This window comes from Castanea sativa, chromosome 11 (assembly GCF_040712315.1).
Source record: "Castanea sativa cultivar Marrone di Chiusa Pesio chromosome 11, ASM4071231v1".
NCBI lineage: Eukaryota > Viridiplantae > Streptophyta > Magnoliopsida > Fagales > Fagaceae > Castanea > Castanea sativa.
Genome location: NC_134023.1, coordinates 6,727,621 through 6,752,556, shown reverse-complemented (window position 1 = coordinate 6,752,556; position 24,936 = coordinate 6,727,621). Strand labels below are relative to the sequence as shown.

The 24,936-nt window shown below is 31.1% G+C and overlaps 1 long non-coding RNA gene across 2 annotated transcripts; it reads left to right on the top strand.

The window, feature by feature from the left end:
- Nucleotides 1–19,247: 19,247 nt before the first annotated feature.
- LOC142615146 (uncharacterized) lies at nt 19,248–23,525 on the top strand. 2 transcript variants are annotated; one of them, XR_012840664.1, is made up of 6 exons: nt 19,248–19,369; nt 20,067–20,147; nt 20,729–20,757; nt 20,846–20,908; nt 21,022–21,206; nt 23,337–23,525. It is a non-coding gene; the product is annotated as an uncharacterized LOC142615146 (long non-coding RNA). The 2 variants fall into 2 exon arrangements; XR_012840663.1 differs by lacking the exon at nt 20,729–20,757.
- Nucleotides 23,526–24,936: the final 1,411 nt, after the last annotated feature.

The window sequence follows — 24,936 nt, the reverse complement described above, 5'->3', positions numbered from 1 at the left end:
TTCTCTCTTTCAATAAATGCAAACTTGACACTATGTGACCCATAAACAGTTGCATGAGTAGAGAAAATATTTGCATATTGATTATCCACCATATCTCTTAAGAAAAATATTTTTTTGTAGTTCACACATAAAAATAGCATATACTAAAATGTACAAAGGACTCAAAAATTAATCAAACAATTTTTAAATCAAGTTAAGTACCCTATTTAGCAAAGTGTATGCTGTTATGTGTGAAAATAATGAGAGATATGACTGCAAAATTGCAAGATGGATATAAAAAACAATGCAATGCATGTGAATCCTAAACACAAATGATGCATAAAAAAAACAGTTTGGTCAAAAATTTAGAAATTGAAAAATTTCAGTTTTAATCAATCGAGCATCGATCGAATATCAATTGAGCTAGGCAAATTCAAACCAAAATTTTTATAGCAATTTCGATCGGTCGAGAGACAGTTTTGATCGATCGAAAATCTGAAAAAATCAAATTTTTGAAAAACAGAGCATTGTAATGCAGAAACTCCTCAAAGCATAGTGTTTCATGAATGAAATGGATGAGTATAAGATTAAAAGTTTTTCAAAAACACTAGAATTCAACCCAGATTTTCAAAAGAAAGTTTTTAATCATCAAAAACACAAATTTTGCCAACCCTTAACCATATTTTGCATCAAACACCATAGAATACATAATCTTGGATGGCCAAACCAAATTCACACATAATATCATGTACCAAGTTTAATAAAGAGTAACTTGTATAGTGTGTGCAACTAGCAAAAACTTGAGATACATGTGAGGTGATATGTAGATAGTAATCAATCACAATTTCTACAAAATTCATCACATAAAGTTGAAAGAGACTATCACTTAAAGAGTTGCATCATATAACTCTCACATCTCCTAGAAAACAAGCTTGCAATCATGTAAGTTTTTATTTTACCTCATAGTGTACACACCAATTTTATTAGATTTGGAAATTACTAGAATAGCCAAGATAATGTACATACCAATTTTATTTCATTGTGAATTGATTATAGCCCAAGAATGTACACACCAATTTTAGCATTAATCCAAGGCTACACCTTATGTTCTTTTTGTGCATGTGCTACACTTTCTCGTGCACAAAATCTTATGATATGCACTAAGGTGTTCATGATTGGCTATTAAACAATGGTAAGATGGTTATTTATACATTTCTCATTAAGTTCAAGTCCAACAATCAAAAGCATGTGACTTCAAGATTAAGATCAAGTGATCAAAAACTATAAGCATCTCCCACACAACATGCATTATTAAGCTCAAATTAGTAAAGTGCAATAAAATAATCTCATCTAAGCTAAACAAGGTACACAAGCATGTTATGTAAAGATAATATGGCCAACCTTGATTACAAATCCATGATATGTAATACAAAACACAAAAATATTTTTGGTCTAAAAAAAAAATAATGACCAAAAACAAAAGCACAGATTATGCTAAATGAATAAAATGCAAAAAGCAATGCATGAAAGTGCTAAACTAAGCTACAAAGGGTACACAAACAAGAAATATCAATTTCTTAATTAACCCATTAGTACATGTGCAAACTAGTACATACTCATACAAAATTAGAAATAACTTAGTACTTATATAACACATACTATTCAAGTTTCTCCACAATATCAAGCATGTTCTAAATCAAGAGAGATATATTCTAATTCATGTAATCCTCAAAACAAATAAAACAAGACACAAAATAAAATATTTCTGTATTTTTCAAAATTTTCAATGTTTTTGGATTTTTGAATAATCAAAACAACCTAAGAAAATTAAACAACTAAAAACTAAAAGAAAACATGTCCACAATTAATTGAAAGAATTAAATCAAGGACAAGTAAACAACACTCACCTTAGAGAATCCTTTCTCATCCATATAGCACGAGTCTTCGGCTTTGTAGGTGAAAATCCATGAGAAGCAGAGTGTATTTGAGGGATTACACCAATCTTCTGAGAAAGACTGAAATCCTACGAATTCCTTTCACAAGCTAACAAGTTTAAATTTTTCAAAAGCATATGAAACAATTTATTTAGACTTATGGCAGGAGAAATATCATCACATATCCTAGATTGAAACACATAATTTTTAAATTTCAATTTATTACAATTAGAATGAATGTGACTGGAGACACCACAAAAGTGACAAACAAGAACAAATTTAAGAACATCACTATTCCTAACAACAAATCTAGCCTCAAATTTTGGTTTTTACCTCAATAAAGAAAAATTTGGTCTAATATGACCAATAACATCACAAAGGTGACAGGTAGGTACAAAAACAGATTTCTTATGCTCTCTAACAGTAGGTTTAGACATAGGTTTAAAAACTTCAGCGCCAATATCAGAATTTTTACCTTTGTCCAACCTAGCAAAATAAGTCTTTTCTTTATTATTCCTCTTGAAATGAGAGATATAAACTTTTTCAGCTTTAGGCTTAAGAGAAACAGAAACGCTTCTGTTATCAACAGTAAGACTTCTGTTATCAACAGTAGGCTTGGTACTAGTCAAATTTTCAATCTTAGCTTTAGATTCAACTAACTCTTGTTCCAAGCTTTTCATCTTCTCATCTTGAGAGGAAATTTGATTTCTCAAAAATTCATTCATTTTATTAGATTCATCTAATCTCACAATCAATTCCTATTTTTCAAGATTAGCCAATTTTAACTCTTCTTTAAATTTCTTAGCAATTTTCATATATTTCAATAATGCCTTACGGATAGTTTCATAGGCATCAATAAGATCAACAGAAACAACAGTGTCCTTTTTATTCAAATCATTACAATAAAAAACAGTAAGACACTTAAAATTATCCATGATAACAGGGATCAAGGATCAACTCTTAGATCAGAAGATCTAAACACTAGAGCTAACCTGTTCTGATACCACTTGTACATTTTTAGACCCCTTAAAACAAAACCAGATTAACCTAGTTATTTAGTCAAGTAATTAACTTAGGTAAATTATGCAGATCTAAGTTAACACATATAAATCATATCAAACAAAGTAGCGGAAATATAACGAATACAATGATATGATGACCTAGGAAAACCAAACCGGTTAAAAACCTAGGGAGGATTTAACCTAGCTATCCTCAAGGTAAAACTGAATCCACTATGAAAGAATTGAAGTTTACACAATAACGACTCAGACCACTAACATCCTATTGCAACATCGAGTAGGAAACTTATTACCACGACCACGTGACAGCTCCGAGTCTACGGACTACTTCTTTCTTGAATTCCCAGCAAGCACAAGCACTCCCAGCAAGCACAAGCACTCCCGCTTGTATATCTTTAAGCTCTTGAATCTGCAACTGAATTGATCACCAAGCTCTTGACATCAGTCTAGATCTTGATAACCCTAAGTGTATGTGAAGGCAAACACCTCTAGGTCTCACAAGAGATTCACACACACAGCATAAAGAGTATCAACAAAAAGACTCTAGAGAGCTTTTGGGTACAAACCCTAAATACAAAAAGAGACACACTCTTCTCTCTTTTAGAAACCTTTAAAAACGTGCTTAGGATTTCCTTTATATAGTAGGAGAAGTAGATCTGAAACCATAATCCTTAATGGGCTTGAACTTCTGTTTAGCCTTAATTAAAATTCTGCAAATATGACTTTCGATCGGTCGAGTTTGTCTTTCGCTCGATCGAACGAAGCAGTTTCTGAAATCTTCTTTTTGTAGCTTGTATGTTCTTGTGTATTCATGATTTGCCAATTGTTCTAAAATTTTAGAACCTAACACGACTGCACTTACTTGGTTATTAGGAATTATCTCTATTGCCGTAACTAATAACATATATATAGGGATATATGTTAGGTCGGCTGCCTTGGACCCCTAATACAACAAGTATTTGGTAAACTTGTGTTGACTGAGCTTGGCAATACAAGCCACACGGCCCACATCAACACTATAGCTTGGAGACACATTGCAGTCTCCTCTGGGCTGAATCTTGCTACCAGCGGTGACCAAGAACTCTTCCCTTGCTGTAAGAGTAATTTGCCCTCGCCTATTAATAAATATATTTAAATTATAGCTTTCTTCATCCTTTTATTTTTTAGTCATCTAGATCAGCACTATTGTTGTGCCAAATTCCTCCATACAATTATTTTTATAGTGAATCTTGTTCAATGAATTATGCTAAATGTTAGGACAAGAAACTCTGTTGACGGCTAAATAATGGATTCCTAACTCCCTATATAGCTAAAATAAGACCATATTTAACTGCCCAAACTTCAGCCAACAAACTCGAAGTTTGCTGATGCAGGGCATTTAATTGAGCCAAGAAAAAAAGACATCCTTGATATAAACTTACCAATGTCCTGAGAATATATATAAACTCCAAATCAAGTTCTTGATATACTATGAACTTCCCAAAATAAATTAAAAACAGAAAAATCGAACCAAACAAAACCCAATTGCCAAACCAAAAAATAACCAAGATCTCATAGTCTGCTTCTCCATTTTGCAGTAAATGGAACCACCAATTACTGTAAATAACAAACAAAATGTTATGACAAAATTAATTGGGTCTCAAACCCCAAAAACCCACTAAGTCTAGTCTTCTTTACTTCTAGAACCCCAAAACCCCACTGGCTTATATTTCCACTAGGTATTTGTCTTTTTTCCCTATGAAGAACATGAAGCACTGGGTTATCCACCCAATCACACTAAAATATCTAAATCCAACCATTTTTCTCATCTGGGTTTGTCGGTGTGTTTGCATTTTTCATATTTATAGAATCCTTCACACGTTTCTCAAAACCCATCTCATAATATTTATCAATGAAAATGTTATGTGCAGAAGGAAAGAAGATTATGGAGACATTAAACACCCATTAACGCACAATTGATAAGATTTCTTCAAACTTGGATTTGCAATCAGAACTGTGGAATTTCATAGTTCAAGCCGTAATGTTTGATGCGTGGGTTTTGTGGTGGTTGCTGATAGCGACAAAAGCGACTTGCTTCACCTTGGAATGCTCTGATAAAGATGAGAACCACCGAGAGAGAAGAAAGAGCAGTGGTATTGAGGACACAAAGAAAAAGAAAAGAGAGAAGGAGGAGAGGAGGGTTTGTGAACTGTGTAGTCTGAAGAGAGGCAACCATAAAATGAAGGAACTTTCTCTCTCTTCAAATAAAATGAAAATACTTTTATTTATTTATTTATTTTTATTTTTTTGAGAGAGTTTCAACTTATGACGTATCTTTTATACAGTCATCAGAAACTTTACCAATTGAGCTAACTAGAACCCACGAAAATATCTTTACTTAATTTGTCATTTTTAACCAAAAAAAAAAACATATATACATATCAAATACACAATTATATATATATATATATATTTACATTTCTAAATATGTTATTTGAAACATGGTTTCAAATACATTTTTTACATTATGAATACTTTAAACACGTATTTTTTCAACACTTTTTAAATTAGAATTTTCACATTATTTTAAACAACAATACTTTAAATTTGCTACCAAACAGACCCTTAAGCTTTTTTGGGTCAAGTGGTGTCCCCATATCTATACGATTATTTAAAGGGTTTCCCTTATTTGGATTCCTCATTTTTTTGTTAAAAAATGTCCTTACACTCTTATGTTTAAGTAAAGACAAAACTAAAAGACAATTTGGTAAAAATATAACTCTACTCCCATTAAAACATTGTTTAAAAAATAGAGCCACTATCTTATTAATTTTTAAATTGTCTTATCCACTTATAAATTAGATTTCAAAATAAAAATTATATATAAAATAAATACATAGGTTTTTTTTTTTTGCTACAAAATAGGACCAATAAGACTTATGACACTTCTGGTTGTATTATGCGTAATATTAATGAGAAAATGTATAAACCTCAAATTGGAATGAATGAAAAATTATGACTTGAAAAAAAAAAAAAGCCTCATCATACACACATGAAGCGCGTGTGATGAGGCTAGTGTTTTATTAACCACTCTTGAATGCTCCTCAATGTGTTATCTCTCCAATAAATGGTATTAGAGTCCATGATGATGTGTAGTGAAAGTGGCGAGGTGTTCAAGGTCAATTTCCTAGCAGGGACAAAGCAAACCTGAAAGGTCCACATAGATGATCTTGGAGAAAGGCCCAACAAAAGAGTATTGCCAATGGTGCTAGATCATGGTGAAGCAAGCGGTTTCAATGAACAAGAATGTGCGACCAAGTTCCCATGGATGAGCATCTAGGATTGACGTATGGTTCCTATGGATAGCGTATGAAGGGTCCATGGATGGCGTGCTAGAGATGGTAAAAGCCCATAAGCAATGGGGAGTTAGTAGGATTTGGTTAAAACCCACAAAAAGGCAAAGACTCACACGTGAGACATGGGTGGCACCACTTAGAGCCCAGGGGTTCAAAATTCAAATGAACCCTTTGATTTAGCAAAAAAATAAAAAAATTTATATAATTTTTTTAACCCCCTTAAAATAAAAATTTGAACATCCTAACTTTAAATTTTTTTTGAAGCCTAACTTAAATAAACTTGAATATGATGCCTCTTAATAATAATTAGCCTTTTTAAACACAAAAAAGGCCCAATAAAAAATCAATTTGATCTAGAATATGGAAAAAATAAATAAATAGAAAAAGCGTAACAACAAAACTAGAAATTTATTATTCTTAAACCTTAGAAAACGCCTATTTAGATCTTAACAAATTTGAAATAACTCAATCAAATGGGAGATGAATGAATAAATGATTGCTTGGCTTACATCGAAAGAGATATAGCTTGTACAATTGATAATGAAATATCATGCAATGATTTGAAAATATGAATCCAAATAGAAAGCAATTGTAAATCTTCAAGTATTTAGGTTTTTGTTTTGTTTTTTATTTTTATTTTTTATGTCAATATGTTCTAGTTCTCTTTTTATTTTAGATTTTGGAAAATTTATGTTTCTTATTGACTCCTCTAGAAAATAATCTTAAAGTTGTCACTGACGTGTTCAAAGAAAGATTGTTGGAGATACACGTCTAAGTGAAGTCTCATATTGAATTACACTAGTAAGAGGGCGTGGTTAATATGATATAGCTAGCTGGGCACAAATTCATAAACTGAAGCCTTTTGGGTTAAATAATGTTCCTATATATTATATTAACTATTCATTTGGAAGCTCCCGAATGTGTTATCTCCCTAACAAGGAAGTCATCCTAATTCTTCGAACAATTCTAAGTTTTCTATCCTCATTTGGGCTATCCAAAACCCAAATTGTTTTACATTAAAAAGTTTATCAAAATAACTTTTCCATCTCACTTTATTTCTCTTCTTTTACTAACACTCTCTTATCTTCATCTTTGATGCATCGAACACCGCTCAAATCTCTTGTTTTCAATGTCCAATAATTGAGTAGAAATACAATGTCCAATAATTGAAATGACGGACAAAAAGTCTTGAACTTTAGATTTAATAGGTTAAATATTCTTGCTGAAATCTAAAATATTGAGTTTCAGCAAATGTGGACTAGAGTTCTTATATTTTATATTGTTGTTATGTAGTTTTCATAATTCATATGGTTGGGTTTTTGGCTGATTTCATAAGCTTTTTCATTGCAATTATCACATTACTGGAATGTGTTGAATTTCTGAATTCATCATCTACGCCATTATGCTTATTCAATTGATTCACATCACCGATTATTTTGTTCTCTACTTCTTCCAACCAGTTATTTTTGGGTGCATTTATTACAACTCGTGTACAGATTTTCCATAGATGTAAATGTGTTTACTTTCTAATGATTTTATATAGATGGAATGTTGCCAATACATTTACATGTGTACTGTGTATACACAGTGTTTCTCCATCGGACATTGTGTCTACATGGATGGGAGAGTGAAAAGCAAATCTCAGATCTTTTCCAAAAGGCTCGTAAAAAAGCTCCGTCCATTATTTTTATTGACGAAATTGATTCCTTATGTGGCCGAAGAGGTGAAATCTCTGAAAATGAACCATCTCGACGAATCAAATCAGAATTTCTTGTACATATGCAGGTATTTTGTTTCCCAGGAAATAGATTTAGAGTGATTTGTTACAGGCTTCATTTTTATATATTATATCGGGGTCAAGTAGTTTGTCAAAAACTTTATTTTAGTTTATTACTATCCTGTTCTGTTCTGGTATGAATTTTTTACATTTTATGATATGAGCTGCACGGCATCTCATTGAACATTTTTATACTTTCAAAATGGAATTTAGGGGTTTGATGAAAATTTTGAACTGATATGTTTAATATGGGTGAGCTAACTTTAAGGTATTTAAGCTTAAGTTGTTAGGGTTTGTGCCTTAAAATCTAATTTATTAGCATGTTATTAATAATTAAATTGTTTAATTATATGAAACGATTTATAAATGAACTAATAAGATATTATCATAGTCCTTGAGATGCATTGTATATGATTTAGTTATAGAAGATATAAATCACAAATTCCTTATAAACTTAAAATATAGTTTGTAGTCAGTAATGAAATTTGGCGTTTCATTTGCAAAGACTATAGCGCATCAACTAAGATGGTTTGTCTTGATCATGAAAGTGGAGACTTCTAGTTGATGTGTTGATATGTCTTAAGTGTGTAAGACATATTAAACTGAACCACTGTGAGATTAATTATTCAATTAACAACTGTCACATAAATAATTAATCTCACAACTTCTAATTTCACAGACTCTCAATCCTGAGAGGATAGTAAACCTGATCATGAAATGTAGGTTACTTTGATCTATTAGGAGTGAAATCTCTTTTTATAGAGACAAAATATCCCATTAAGATAAGTTTAATGAGAAATTATTCAGAGCCGACCACTTTAGTAAAGAGTTACTAAAGTTCATATTTTATGAACTTATATTTCATAAATATGAATAACTAAAAGATTAAACTGGATACTCAAAGAATAAAATAGTTATTTACAAAGTGACAGTTCATTATGACTTTGTTCACTATAGATATTTCATGAATGGGTCAAATGATATCATATTAGAGTCGTAGGATATAATTTATTAATAAGGCCTAGCGTGCAATTATATTTCTATAATGGTACTAGTTATATAATTAATGATAACTTTGGGTTTGTTAAGAGTTAACAGATAAATTTGAGACCCATTAGAGTTAAAGCTTTATTAGTCCCTTTGGTCCAATCTCAAGCCACATACTTAAGCCCAATTGGGCTGGCTTAAAAAGCTAACCCAATTAGATAATCAGTTATTTATTTAATAAGAGTTATTAAATAAAGTAACTGCTAAGACAGTTATTATGTACGTATGATTAAAAGAAGAGAAAACAGTTTTTCTCTACAAGATCTTAGAAATATACTTTTCTAAAGGAAAATCAACATACACAAGAACTAATTGAGAGACCACTCATCTTGGGCACATAATTCAAGGTTATATGTTATCTCTTATAAAAGAAGTAGATCATTGTGTTGCTTCCGCTGTGGGTATTGTATGAGATGCAAAACCAGTTTTTTCCAACAATTGGCATCAGAGCCAAGTTCAATATTATGTTTGTATAACATATTGATTGAGTTTTTTTTTTTGGAAAGAGAGAGAGAGAGAGAGAGAGTTTCAACTTATGACGTCCACTTCTAATGATAACTCTTTATTATCAGACCAAGACACCAATCAGTTTTTGCTGTACGTGGAAATTAAACTCCAGATTTCTTATTCAACCATTAAAAACTTTACCAGTTGAGTTTTAAAATTAAAGAAAACCGTTTTGCTGGTGTTTTATGTTCTGCAGTAAAGTTTTTGCATAATTGTGTCCTTGATCGTGATCTTTTGTGAAAGACATGGTTTGAGATTTCAGAATATGAATGTAACTGGAATAGCTGTCAAGTGCGTGCACTTCGTTTTGCACCAGTTGGATATAGTTGGTATTTTGTCATAGTAGTTGTTTTTTATTCAATTATTAGTGGTGCCGTTAACGTATATCTATCTTGGCATGATATGTTCTTTTACAAATGTATATAGTGGACCCCTGTGGCATATTCAATCTGCCGTTAACATGCCTTTGTTTATATGTTTGTTAAAGCTTTATAATTAACATTGCCAATTGCTTTTGATTTTCGCTGGAGGTACGTACATGCATGAATGAATAGTTTTCATTCTTGAATCATAAACTTGTACTATTGCTAGTCTTGCATTATATATTTATAATCAAACAGTTTATGTTAAGTCTAGAATTAAAGTATTTTTGTTTACTAGTTGAAATCCTATAATGAAATTTATTCCTAATGGGATTAGGATTTTGTTTTCAAGGGTTTCTAGCATTATTAAGGTTCTTGATCTTGACCTTAAAAACCTTAATGTTTGATCTATAAATCTTCTTTTATGAAGTCAAAAAGCGTTTTTGATGGAAAAAAAATAAAAACAGTTACTAGAAAATTTTGAAAAAATTTAGTTTTACAAGTCTCAGTCGATTGGGAATTCCTTTTGATCGATCGAATGTTCTTTTCGATTGATCGAATAGGAATCAAAAATCAATCGAATGAGGCAATGGCTTTGTGACGAATTTCTTCACTTTTTCAATTGATCGAGAAAAAGGGTTGACCGATCAAAGGTACTGAATTTTGAATTTTCACTTGTTTTTATCTAAATGTTAAAATTTTTAATAAAAGCAAGACTGTGTGTGATGAGATTACACACAATTCTATATAAAGTGATTAATTTTTTTATAGTCCTTAAAAGTTAAGGACATTTATTAATCATTAACTAACTAAGAGGCCTAATGAGATTAAAGATATTAGTTAAATGGAACTCTTAGTCCTAAATTGTTTAGGACTTATCTTTTAAGAAACATTCTAATGAGATTAGAATCTTTGAATGATTAAAAGTCCTTGATTTATTTTAATTAGAAGTTTTAATGCAATTAAAGCTCTAATTAAAATTTATATAGATTCTAATGAGATTAGAATCCTAAATCAAGTAAGTTAAGGATAGAGTTCTTTATAACTAATTTTCATCCATTAGAGAATAAGGAATTCTAAAAAGTGTAGGACTTCCATTTTAGTTAGTGATTCTAATGAGATTAGAGTCTTTAACAAATGCAAGGTTATAAATTGTGATTAGATCACAATAATCAAAAGAAAACCCCAAATAATAGGTGGGAGTGTTGGATTCAAAATAACCCCTCTTGTTAATTTTATTGTAATTTAACTAGATACCTTGTCTTAGCCTTGAGCTTTGCATTGCATGCGAAGGTATTTATTTTATGGATTACATGATAAACTTCTTTGTGATTACGCGAATGTTTGTTACGCTATTATGACATGACTTAATCAAATCACATCGAATTTAAACAATTAAACACATTTAATGTGTAGGGTTAAAATTGTAATGAGATAACAATGATTTTAAGACAATCCACTTGTTTTAAAATTTCTAGTGAGAGAGAGATTCAAGGGTTGAGTCTCACAGCCTCCATTGCCAGTTTATAGTAATGTGATTAGGCACCTCGCCTTGGCGTATATGCCTTGCTCCCTACGAAGGGTGTTTAATTCATGGTACTACAGGTTAAACTTCTTAATGATAGATGAAGTGTGTTTTTACATTGAGAACGACCACGCTACTGTTACTTGGTGACTCAAATAGAGTCTAGGCAATGGTGTACACTAGACTAAGGGTAATGTTAACCTCCCAGTAGAGCAATGTCATTATTACTTAGAGGCCAAGGGAAGAGTGGATAATTATTTTTGTTTGGTAAGAGTTACCATGATAGCATTAATAATAAGAATAATTCTTGTCTGATCATAGTGATTGGTATTACCTTGCTATCAAGGAATATTAATTGCGAGATTGGGTTATGGTTGCACCTAATATAATACGGTTTTGGGGTTCCATATTATATGGCCGTTGATGCAAAATATAATGTCCTTGTAATTATGTTTATAATCTCAAATTAATGTTTTCATATATATATATATATATATATATATATATATATATATATTTTGTTCTCAAACTACTATTTTAATTAAATCACATTGACTAATAAATAATTTTGGACATTGTGCTTAAAAGAGTTGAAGTACATAAATATGTTTCGATTTAGCATCTATATCTATATCTATATAATAACAGAAACTGAGAGAAAGTTAGTTCCTACATTTAAGGACATGTTGACATGTAGGAAAACTGCCAATCTAAAAACCTGCCACGTATAAATTGAAAAACTGAAATGTTATACTGTTTCGGCAGCACCAAAACACCACTTAGGAAAAAAGCCTCCTTAAAAACTTGCCACGTTTACAATTAAAATGTCAAAAGTCAGACTATTTCGCTAAAAGACGTCTAGAAACTGAAACCTTAAACATTGCATTAGAATTTTAAAAAAAGAAAAAGAAAAAAAAGAAAAAGAAAAAGAGAAAGCATCCTTATTTTTCTCTCTCCCAAAACAAAAAGGAAAAAGAAAAATCTCTCTCTCAGAGAACAATGGCAAGCAGCATCGTCGAAGGAGAGGAAGTTGCGGCACCGCTGATGTCACCTCCCAACAGGTTTGTCTCTCTACTATTTTCTATATCTATTTGGTTGCCTAGAAAACAATGGAAAGTAAAACCAAAACCTAGAAAAGATAAAAGAAAAACCTTCGAAATCGAATCAAAAGACCACACCTTTTGCTTTATCGAAATCATTAAAAATATTGATCTTAATTTTGCACTTCCGTTTCTAATCTTAACAAAATAAAAAACTGGAAAGGTTGTGACTTTAAAACATCAACCGTTTCAATTTCATTCTTTGAATTTTATTTCATTTTTTTTTCTTTTCTTGCTTCTTTCTTTTATTTTCAATCCTTATATGATGGTTTTTGTCGAAAGGTAGAGACAAAGTTATGTTCTGTTTTTTTATTTTTGAAATTTAGGCATTAATTATGATTTACATGTGGGTATTATGGTTCAGTCGGTTATGATTTAGGTTTTTTGGTTAGGAATAGTTTTTTTTTGTGTGGGTATTTTGGATGGGAATCGAATTTGCATACTTGGGTTGTTTTGATTTTGGATTAGAGTTATGTTCTGTTTTGATTCCATGAAATTTCAAGTAAAATGAGTCACAAGTGCAAGGAAAAGATTTGAAAATATATCATAAATTTAAGAATCAAAGAAGACAAGAAATAGAGAAAATATACTTCTGCTTGGAAGAATTTCATCTTCACAGTTAAAATTAGAGTTGCAAATTTTTGAATATGACATTTTTTTCCCCTGAATTTGGGGATGAGATATGACTTTTCTTTGGTTATTTTAGTTGTATTAGTTTTGATTTACATGTTTGAGTTAGATTAGTTTAGATTTACATCATTTGAAAAGGCTTCCTATCACAGCTTTAAAACATTTTGATGGTCTCTGAGTATAAATACAACAGTAACTGCTTAAAATGGGTAAATTACATTTAAAAGGATTGCCCATATATGGAGAAAGAGAGAGAACAGAGTTTTTCATCGGACCCCAAGAGAAAGGGAGAAAGATCCAAGGCCGGCCATTGTCCATTCCCTGGACAGCAAGCACAGAAAGAAATTGTTAGGTCATGTACCAACCACCAATCGACGGAACCACATTGGTAAATTTTTTCTTTTTCCATTTTTCAGATTTGGATATGAAATGTTACTTTTAATTGATTTTTTTTTCCTGTTGGATAGGTTTAGATTTGATTCGTTTTTGTTTTGGGTTTTAGGGTTTTCTATCAAAATGTTTGTAGATATGGTCTCCATCGTTTTCCCTAACCCTCCCCTGCCAAGAACATGTTTGCTGTGATTGGACCGGTCTTTCTCCAAAAGCTTTACCGGTAAAGTTTCCAATTTTGGGTTTTTTACTTGCCAGTTAAATATGATTTAGGCTTTTGGTATTTCAATTGGCTTGATACACCGGCTTTGGTTCTTGATTTAAATTCATAAATTAGGGCTAAGAAAATAGGATCTTAACTGAATTGTTATTAGGAATTTTTAGTTTCTAGAATTTGTTCCTTTGCTTTTATGAATTTCAATTTCATATTTTGTTTTTATTATTATTATTATTTTTTGGCTCGCTATCTGGGTCATTAGAGAAGAAGATGGGTTATTAGAAAAGAAGAGAAAGGCAGTGGAGCAAACTCAGGTCAAGAAGGGAGAAGGTTTTTATGGTGATTGTTGGATAGTTGGCGTTTTACATGCCCAACAACGATGGTTATTTGATCTTCTATGTGGCTTTTCGATTGGTATAACGTGGACTGTTTTTTTTTTTTTACAAGATCAATTTTTTTCCTTTCGTTTCTCAAATCCCCTTAAACTATTCGAAGATTGCTTCTTAATTCTAATTTTTTTTGTTTTGGTTTTAGTTGAGTGGAACCATGAAGGCAAGCGGATATAGAAGATGTCCATGAGGCCAAACGTAAGAGAGAGTTTGAGACACAAGCAGCATGACAAGCATTGGAGATTTGTTGCCCATCCAAAATGAGGTTTGTCAGATTTGATCAACAAGGCTAATATTGCAAAATTTGCATCTGAATAGGATTTCTGTTTCTTCTTTAATATGTCATATATTCTGGGTTGCACCGACACGCCATGTTTGGCATCGTGTCGGTGTCCAACACGTATCAGACACCGGAACCGGTACGATTCACCAGACTCCGGTGTCCAAGCAGTGTCTCTTTTTTTTTTCTTTTTTTTTCGCTTCTCCGACATGGCTCCGACGCGGCGCTGACACGCCAGCAGTGAAAAAAAAAAAAAAGAGAGAAGAAAATCACAGATTTTGACAGATGGACTTACCAATACCATTGATCTTGTGATATACTATAAAACAACAAGTCTGAGAAGTCATTAGACCGAAACCCACATCTCAGATTCTCAATTTCTCACTTCTCAACCCACTCACCCTCCCTCTGACCTCTGCCCGCTGCCACTGCCGCTGCCCTCTGTCCATCGCCAGAGCTAGATCGGGCCGATCGGCGAGCTCCATAGACGTCGCCGCCGTGCCCTGTCCCTTCTGATCTTTCTCTCTCTCGGCGTGGACAACGTTAGGTCCGACCTCTTTTCTTTAAGCTTCTCTCTGTTTTTTTCTTTCTTTCAGATATTTGGCCTACGTTTGGGTGAATGGGTTACTTAAGTTAAATACTCACTTATTATAAGTACAACACGCTTTTTTTTTTTTTTTTAATCCCACTCTCACTGTCATTGTGTGAGAGTGGGATATAATATAACGTTTATGTTGTTCCTGTCATTATGTGTCAAATATAATGTTGTTAGTTGTTACTGCCATATAATATAATATTGTTACTGCTATAGTTTTATTAATTTATTAAAGTTAAACTTAAATATTGTATATGATTTTACTAAAATGAATACTGAAATTATAAACTGAAAATGAATATTGTAGCTTTTGAATGTAGCCTATTTAAACTTTTGGTTTGTACTCTAAACATTTTATGTGTATTATTGTACTACTTTGAGTGTTAGTTTACTTATTTGTAGTTCTTACATAATTTAAATTCTAGACATAAACGTATTTTATGTCTAAAAATATTTAAAAATATGCCTAAATATAAAATTTAATTAATTATTTAATTGCCGTGTCCACGCCGTGTTGTGTCCTTGTTTTTCAAAAATTGCTGTATCGTCATATCAGTGTCCGTGTCGTGTCCATGTCCGTGCATCATAGCAAATATTTGAGCTTTGAGTCCCAATATCTATTTATCTATTTTTTGTTTAATGATGCGCTCTACCTGTTTGTTAAAAGAATTTAGTCAATAAAATTTTCAGAAATTGTTGTTTCCTTTGAGGCATGAGATTATTGGAACTAATTTTGAAGTACCTTTTACTCTTTTGCTATGGAATAGTTGTTTTAAATTTTAATGCATTATCCTTTCTTATTTATCCATTACTATGAATTTAGTTTCTTGCTCTTTTCCTTTTGATGCATCTTAATTTGTGATTATAATATCTTGCTATCTTGGAGGGTTAGTAATGTTGTGCAAGTGTGTTCCACTAGATTCACCAAGTACATTCTCTTGTTTGTAGGATTTCAATTTTTTCTTTTTTTGTTCAGAATTTTAAAAATTGTTCACTGAGTGAATTCCTAAATGTTGCTTAATGTCATTTTGTCTTTGTAAGGGCATCAAAAATCAAACAAAGAGGTACTTAAGAAGATTTTTGACATTGTGAGAAAGATAGAAAGAATTCAGGTAATTTCAAATGTAGTTAATTCACATTGACAGAATTAGAAATTTCATTTTTATTCATTGCACCTTACAGCTTTCTCAAACTTTCATTTTTAGGGGTCATTTTTCTTAATTTATAGTTTTACTTGACACTCTGTTTTTTAAAAGGTCAAAAGTGGTCCTCAAATGCATAGATAGTGTTGATACTATAGGATTAAAATGGGGCAAACATTTTGTGCAATGATTGCATAAGACATGGGACTTTGACAAAGTGATCCTCTCTTCATTAAGCTTATTTTTTTTCCTTTTTTTAATGCATTTTTTTTAATTATAACTTGGTGTTGTTTGATTATAAGTTTGAAGAAATTTCAGAAAAACAAATTCCGTGCATTGATTGCTAAGGCACATGTCATTTTCTACCAAAAAAATTTATTTCATATCGAATTAATTATCAAGTCTGAATTGGTTGGAAATTTGACATGCATGTTAAGAATATAAAGAACATACAATCCAGTGGTTTCATGTTCTTTAGCGTTGCAAGCTTATCACTTCCTATGTATTGTTCTCTCTCCACTTCAATTGTTCATGGAATTTTGTTTGTGGTTGTGGGTGATCAGCTTTGGTGTTTTGGGATGCTGTGGCTGAATGGTTGGCCTTTGGTTTGCCGGCATTTAAAGGTTTTTTTTTTTTTTTTTCCTTTCTTTAGGTTCTAGCTATTTAAGGTGGAATATTTATTTTTCCATCTCGGTTTTGAAGCAAAATTGGGGTTTGGATAGTTTGGGTTTTCTTTGACTCAATTAATTAAATAGCTACTGTTGTATAGGAAGTATAGGTATTTAGGTTCCTTTCTACTTTGAAGGCCTTGATTTGGGGATTTTGAATTTGATCTTATTATTGATGATAATGTGTGATCTGTGATAAAAAAAAATAAAAAAATAAAAAAAGGAAAAAATATACACACATACACATTAATATTTGATGAATGTCAACTTTGGTGTTAGTTTGCATCTTGGTTCTTTTACAAAAAGGCCATCAATTTTGGTTTGTTTACTTCTATTTACTTTCGACTACTTAGAATGGTCCTCAGCCACATGGTAAGGTTGTTTTTGCTCGCTTGGTAGGGACGTAAACCTATTTGCTGCTTTACGTATAGAAGATGTTTGAGAAAAAGCCAAGCCCAAAGTAGTAGTAGAAGTAGGCGAATTATTAACATGTTGCAACTACTTTTCGAACATGAATTATTCATTACAATGGAGAGTTCACTTCTTGAATTTTTACAATTATATAGTTCATGTAAAATTAGAAAGCTTTTTTTTATGTATAAATTATACTTTCATAAGAATATTGCCTATGCATTGCATGGGTTAGTGACTATTATTTCTTTGTTGATTGGTTATTTGCTAATAGTACCCTAGAAAAGGAGGGGGAAAGGATTCTTTCAGTGTAAGGCCTGCCAAAATAAGTTCAAAAAGCTGGGTGTTTTGGGCTTGCCAAACATACCTGTGCAAAAGTTTTATTAACTATATATGTAATTTAGTCATGAGCTATAGATGTAACCATGCATGTTGAAGTTATAAGATAGTCATATTTAATTTGCTCGCCTTTTCTTTTTATCAGGGAGGATTTGATATGATCTGTAGTGGGAGAGACAAGATTGAAACTCTAGAGCAGTTAAGATTCTTTTTTTTATTTTTTATTTTTTATTTATTGACTTTCTACCTATGCGCTAATTAAGACTAACTGATTGCAACTGGATATGATTTTCAGTTTAAGCAAGTTGAAGAAACAACATTGAAGCATATTTGGATGGGCATTAATATGTTGTTACTTATGTAGTAAGCCACATCAAGGGCAGTTTCTACTCATTATAATGTCTATCAATATTGTATGCTTTGTTTGAGAGCTTAAGTTGTGTTGCAAAGATGTTTGTACTAAAAAATTGTTCATTTCCCAGCCTTTGTATTGATTAATAACAGCAACTAGATAAATGTGTGGCCTATCAAAATGCCACATGTTGAAGTTATCATTTCTTTAAACTTTAAAGTTCACCTGATAAGGCCACATGGAGCAGTTGTAAGTTATTAATGAAAATAGAATATGGAAGCACTAATATAGGTGAGTGAGTTATGGGGATAATTTGTCATGGACAATGGGAATTAAATTGCGAGAACCATGATTGGGGTTAGGGGGTTTGGTGTCATGGTGAAGAATAAGTTTTTATTTAATTTTTTGGTTATCTTATTTTCATTAGGAATAGGATATTTTTGTGATAGCTAAACGAGCACCCTTTTCAATATTAATTGTTTAGTAAACCGTACCAATCAAGCTTTATACTCAACAGCGAAAATTCAATTCCTTAATTAAAAGATTAGTGTTTTTCTATAAAAATTCAATTCCTAATATATTTGAATTGTCATTGTAAATATGAGACTTTTTTTCTTCGTTTGTTTGTGTTTGGATTTAACCTAAGTTTATGGGTTGTGTTTTTGTTAATTGTAATTTAAGTTTCATTGATATTTTTTCATTTAGTAATTTAATGTTTTATATCAAAAATAGGAATTTTTGAGATTGGAATTCAATGTACAATCAAAAAGGAAGAAACAAAGAATTGTTTAAATTTTCATTTTCCACCCTGAATAAGTATTAAAATATCCCGTACATTGTGCGGGTTATATGCTTGTATTACTAAAAGCTGAAACGTAAAATTTAATGTTGCTATACTCACGTTGAGTCACGTCAGCAGCCATGTCATTTCTATCTTCTTTTTTTATTTGTCCAAAAATTTTAAAATAATTTTTATCAAATTATAAAATCCTAATAGATATAAAATAAATCCCAGCCCTATATTTACATAAAGCCTTCTTCTTATGCAGTTAATTCCACAATAAAGCCCAAACTCAAAGCCTTTTCAACCTAAACCCTTACTTAAACCCTTTATATTCACGGTTTCAAACTTACTATTTATCCTCTCCCTTTCCCACTTTTCAGATTCCTCCCCCTTCCCCAAATTTATTTTCTCACGCAAAACCCTTTGTCTCTCCCCAGTTTTACGGTTTTAAAAAAATGGTCTTTAACAATAGTGCTTCAGCTTGCTAATGCTAGGCTCTCTCTTCCAAAGACAGCTTTAAATCTTCAGACTTTGGCTTTCTAACGTTAACCTCTCTCTCTTCCTACCTACATCTCTATTCAGTTTAGGTATCTATAAATCCCAATTGCTCTTGACCTCTATTCTTCTGATTGTTCTGCATAGATTAGATTAATAATATTGTTTCTTTAGATTGCTGTTTTTTTTCTTTTTAAATTTTATTACTATCTCTTTTGTGTTGTGGGTCATATAAGGGCTGTTTGTTTTTAGTATTTGGGGTGAATCTTATCCTTTGTGATTTCAATGACTATGTTTGACTCTGATTTCTTCGTGTAATGCTGTGGGGTGGATGATTGTTATGTTGCCTTTTCTTTCTACTTGATTTTTTTTACAATGTTCACAACTAGATTACGAAACTAATTTATCACCGTGCTAGCATGAGTAGACGGAATACACCAACTGTTATATAGTTTAAAGCATATTGGGCTGTTCATTTTCTGCAAAATACTGACATTGTAGGTTTCAGAATATTTATAAAAGGTAGCTTTGTGCAAATAATTGCAAGTTTTAAAAATATTAGAACTGTTAGTTGTGTCCTAATTTGGTCTTAATGTTGGCATTTTTCTGTTATTTTCAAAACAGATGTTCAGCAGGTGATCTTTGCTATGCAATCTTCTAACTCCAAAATTTTAAGCTATGGACTTTTAGTTGCCGCTATTTTAATATTTTATGCTCTTTCTAACTCCAAATTTTAAAGCTATGGACTTTTAGTTGCTCCTATTTTAATATTTTATTCTCTGTTGCCAGGATTGCATTCGTGGAAATTCAATTTCATTCCAGCCAAGCTAAATAGGGTTGCTGTAATGTTAGCTAATTGGGCAGGATGAGGTTATCTTCATTTTTGTGATTTCTCTTTTATGTACATTGTTACAACTTACAACATTATGTTCAAAATCCTAAATTCCTTGATATCCATCTCTCTCTTTTCGTGTCATTGCTTTGGTTTTTAAATTTTTTTTTCATAATAATAATGATTCTTTTTTTGGTTACTGAGAAATTGTAGGAATCAAATAATGAATAATTTTGGGGGTTTTATTTAGTGTGTTTGGGTTTCAAGAATCTTTATATAGCTATTTTATTAGTTGGTTGGTGTCAATTTTTGTTCATGGTTATTTTGTTCTTGACTTTGTGTCTTCTGGGTATTAAATTTTCAGAATTGACTTGAAGAATTTGGATCCTTCTCTAATGTTGGACGATTTTTCATGTATGAAAAATTCCAATCTTATCTTTCTTAAAGTTTGAATTGTCTTTGATTGGTATGGATTGTAGTGACTCCTCCCAATGGATTTCCAAATCATCCACACAGAGGTTCTGCATTCATTGTTGTTTTTGATGTTATGTACATTCATTAATCGTGACTCATTGTGTATATTAATTCAATATATTCTGATGTGATTTTTGTTTTATAGGTTTTGAGACTGTCACGCACATGTTACAAGTATACTTTGTCTCAAAGAATTTCAATTACTTGATTATTATCGGGTTTAATTTTAAAAAAACTAAAGTTGAGTTTTTTTTGATTTTAGGGAGGCATTACTCATCAAGATTGTGTAGGCCATAAGTGTACAATTGGACCCAGTGATGTCCAGGTAAGACATATCAATTGCTGACTTCTTGTTGATCAATAGGAATTAGAAAAATTATGTCAGAGCTTTATTACATGAAACTTATTCCTCTTTGTTTCATATATTTTTCTATGCAGTGGATGACAACAGGTAGAGGAATTATTTACCCTGAAATGCCTACAAGAAGAGAAACTCAAAGAGATTATAGCTTTGGGTCAATTTATCCTCCTAAGACAAAATGTCAGAACTTTTCTTTCTGCTGAAGGGGTTCTTAACATTAGTTCTCAAATCAACGATCCCATCAAAAGTTTATTATCTTGGGGTGAGTATCTGTGTCTACACCTTTTAGAAGTGGTAGTATATTGTTCTATCCCCATTAACATCCATGACTTAGATTGCTACCAAAAGACAAAAAAAAAAGGGCTTTAAGTGGATAATGTTTGGGTTGGTTGAAAAGTTCTTATTATAAATAAAATTACTGGAAATATGTTATTATTCTATAAGTTTAAGCCTGTAAATTTATTTATATAATCGTTTCTATGTGAATTTGTGATCAAAATGACTAATGTTTTGGTAATTGATAATTCTCAAAGCTTGTATTATATATTCTTTATATGTCTTTATTGACTTCTTTAAGTTATAATTTTGTTTATATAGAAATGCTATCATTTAGATGTCTTTAGAATAAATAGATTATGGTATTGAGAATTTACTTTTTGAACTAAGTACCTTATAAATCTTGGGGCTTTGAAGCGAATTCCATTATAGTTTGTCAGAACTCCATTATATATGACCTATTATCTATGACTTTCAAAGAAAAGATTTGTGAAAGGGTCTTGGCCTGTTTGATGTTTTGTCAATGGGTATCATAACCTTAATCTAAAATCTAATTGGCATATACAAGTCAAAAAATTAATAGATGATGAAATTAGGCCAACAACATCCCAAAGAAGCCATGGATGAAGATTAATGTGCGCTTGACAATTACTAAACCCAGCAACACAAGCACTTATTTTTTATTGATTCTTTTGAAGGGATGAACAAAAAACAATGGTATTCTTAAGGTAGTATCTGATAAGATGACTGATATTTTGGTAATTAAAAATTAACAAACCTAGCTGCACAATCACATTTATTGATGGAATCATTTATATTATTTTGTGAAATTTTTGCATTAAATTTTCTTTTTAGCTATGTACTAATTATAACAAGTAGATATGTTATCTAAGAATAAAAAAATCTTATTTCTAATCTGAACCCCATAGAAACTCACAAAGACAAACTCTCATTTTGAGGTAGAGTTGGCTTCTTGATATGTACAATTTATGTACAGTTGATCATGAATTTATAAATATATAATGAGTGCTTCATCAAATTGATGGTTCTTTTCAGGTGTGTGTTTCCAAATACTTTCAATTTCTTTGGTTTTTTTTTTTCCTCCAGATTTACTGTATCTTCTAATATACTTTACGAATTCGAGAATGGTAGTGCACATTTAGCTGGAAAGAGAAAAAAGGAAAAAGAAAAGTTGTGCACATCACTTTTAAGGATTCTAAAATCACATGCTGCTGAATACAAATTAAAATTGAAATGTCATATTTACATTTTTGCATGTACCAAATTAAAATTTTCATATTGAGTTTCCACATACTAACTTGATTACTCATATGAATATTAAATTTTTTATTTGATGAATGAATGCTCATGCATTTTGGTAGTACTTGAGAAGAGTACTAAAGATTCATAATAATATCACTTAACTGTTTAATATTGTTATTGTTGATGTGGTGCTACTTTAAAGTTTAAAGTAGTGAGAATGAGAATTTGAATTGTGCATTATGATCTATAGAACAGATGGGATTTGATGGAAGTGAGACCACTCCATAAACATTTTCATGCATGATAGCTTAGTGGTTGACTTTTTGTGGATTGTAGAAAGGATTCATGTCTAAGATAAATTTGAAAGCATATTTTTTTTAACTCTTTTCTTTCTCTTTGCCAGTTAAACATTAAGTTTGGGGATATAAAACTTTTTTAAAATATTAAATTACTACTTTTCAGATTTTAATTTTGAAGTTAGATCAAGAGCTGTACTTATCAAGTTAAAAAAATGATCAAAGAGATTCATATTGGGAAACTAATTCAATTCCAGGTTTTTACATTCTGTGTTAAGTGTGTGCTCAATACTTGATATATTCATTTTCTTATTTGACATGGCAATGTTTTAGATGATGATTTACAAAACGCATGCTCATATCTTTTGATTTTCATGATGGGAATGATGGATAGTATGTAATTTAAAGTTTTTGGTGTTATCATTAAACTGAGTTACTAAATTCAACTGTGGATTATTGAAACTGAAGAATATGATTTTTATTTTGATGATTGGACATTTTTATGTGGAGGTCTTTGTTATTGTCGAGGAAGTTAATAAGTTATTTTCTTTTTCAAGGCATATAAGCTGCATTTTTGGGAGATCTGGGGTACCATGGAAAAGAAAGAACACTGCCAGAGGTTGAAAACAACTTTATGTTGCTCTTTGGGACCACGATTTAACTTTTCTTTGAGGTCAAAAATGAGATTACATTATACAAAAATACAATTGTATATAGTAATGAAGATTTTCAACCATGAGAAGTGGAAGCATACAAGCATAAACTAATTATTTTTGTATTTATTTGTATATGAGTTTTTGATGCTATGTTATTGCAATTTTAATATAGAAATTGTTATATGAACCTATGGAATAGCCCTCAGATTATTGTAAACTTTGATTTATTTGTTCAAATATACTTTGTAGATTACATATATAATATTATATCATGATTAATATGAAATTAATTAAAATTTTATTTCTTAGCGCTTAAAAAAGAAAACAAATACGTATAATACATTAAAATAAAATTGCTGAATTTCTTGTGCATAGCACGGGTTAGCGACTAGTTGTCATAATTTCTGAAACATGATGCATTTTTGGAAGATAGCTTATGATATGATCGTAGTCTGATTAAGATGCTCAAATGTTACATTGGCTTCTATCTCAATTGTGCTACAGCATGAGATGCAAAAGTTAGCACTAAGTTTAGACTTTATATTAAGTCTAAATGAGATGTTTGCTATGAATCATATTGAGTGCTAAGAAAGGCTTAAAGAGTTTCAATTCTATGTCATTTTATGAAAATATTTTTCATCTTCAAATGAATTGGAATTCTTGGATGTAGAGATTAATTGTTAATCTCATATGGATGTGATCCACAAGTCATTATTAGAATCATTTGATCAATTCATATCGTTTTGAAAATAAATAAATTCTTTTTTTATTATCTGAGTTGATAAGTGAGTTTTACGCAATGAAAGACATCCTAAAAGCAAAGGCTATGATCAATATGACTTAATTCAAATTCTAAGCCTTAACCGAAAGGTAAGGGTAAGAAGAAGAATGATAATACTAAATAGTTGGGCAAGCTAGTTGTCCTAGGAGTTGCCAAAAAGGAAATTAACTCAAAAGCATGACCTAAAGGAAAGTGTTTTCATTATGGTAAATCTAAAGCATTGTCCAAAATTGTAATCTAGATGGAAGTTTACATGTTTTAATTTTAAAGAGAAAGTTTCCATCCTTCAATAATGTATGTTTTGGCACTTAAGTCTAGGTCTTGTTAATCTAAATGATATTCTAGACTAGTGAAAAATGGGCTTTTAGAACCATTAGTTTTTTGTTATATTCCCAGTCTACAAATTCTATTTAGAGGATAATACGACCTAGGGCTCCTTTATTGTAAAGGAATATAGTTCCAATGACTTCTTTAAGTCAATGCATACATGAAGGAGGAATATGACTCTTTTAGAAATGGTAAAGTACATGATAAGTATTTCTATTTACTTATTTCTGTTGGAGATATACTCTAATTATTACTATACATTTTCTAAAATTGATTCCAAAAGATTGTCCCTAGGACATTTGTCAATTAGTGGATTGGGTGAAAATCTAGAATATGATATTTACACTTTTGGGATGTCCGGCACTTGTGCTAGAAAGGAAGTCTGACAAATTA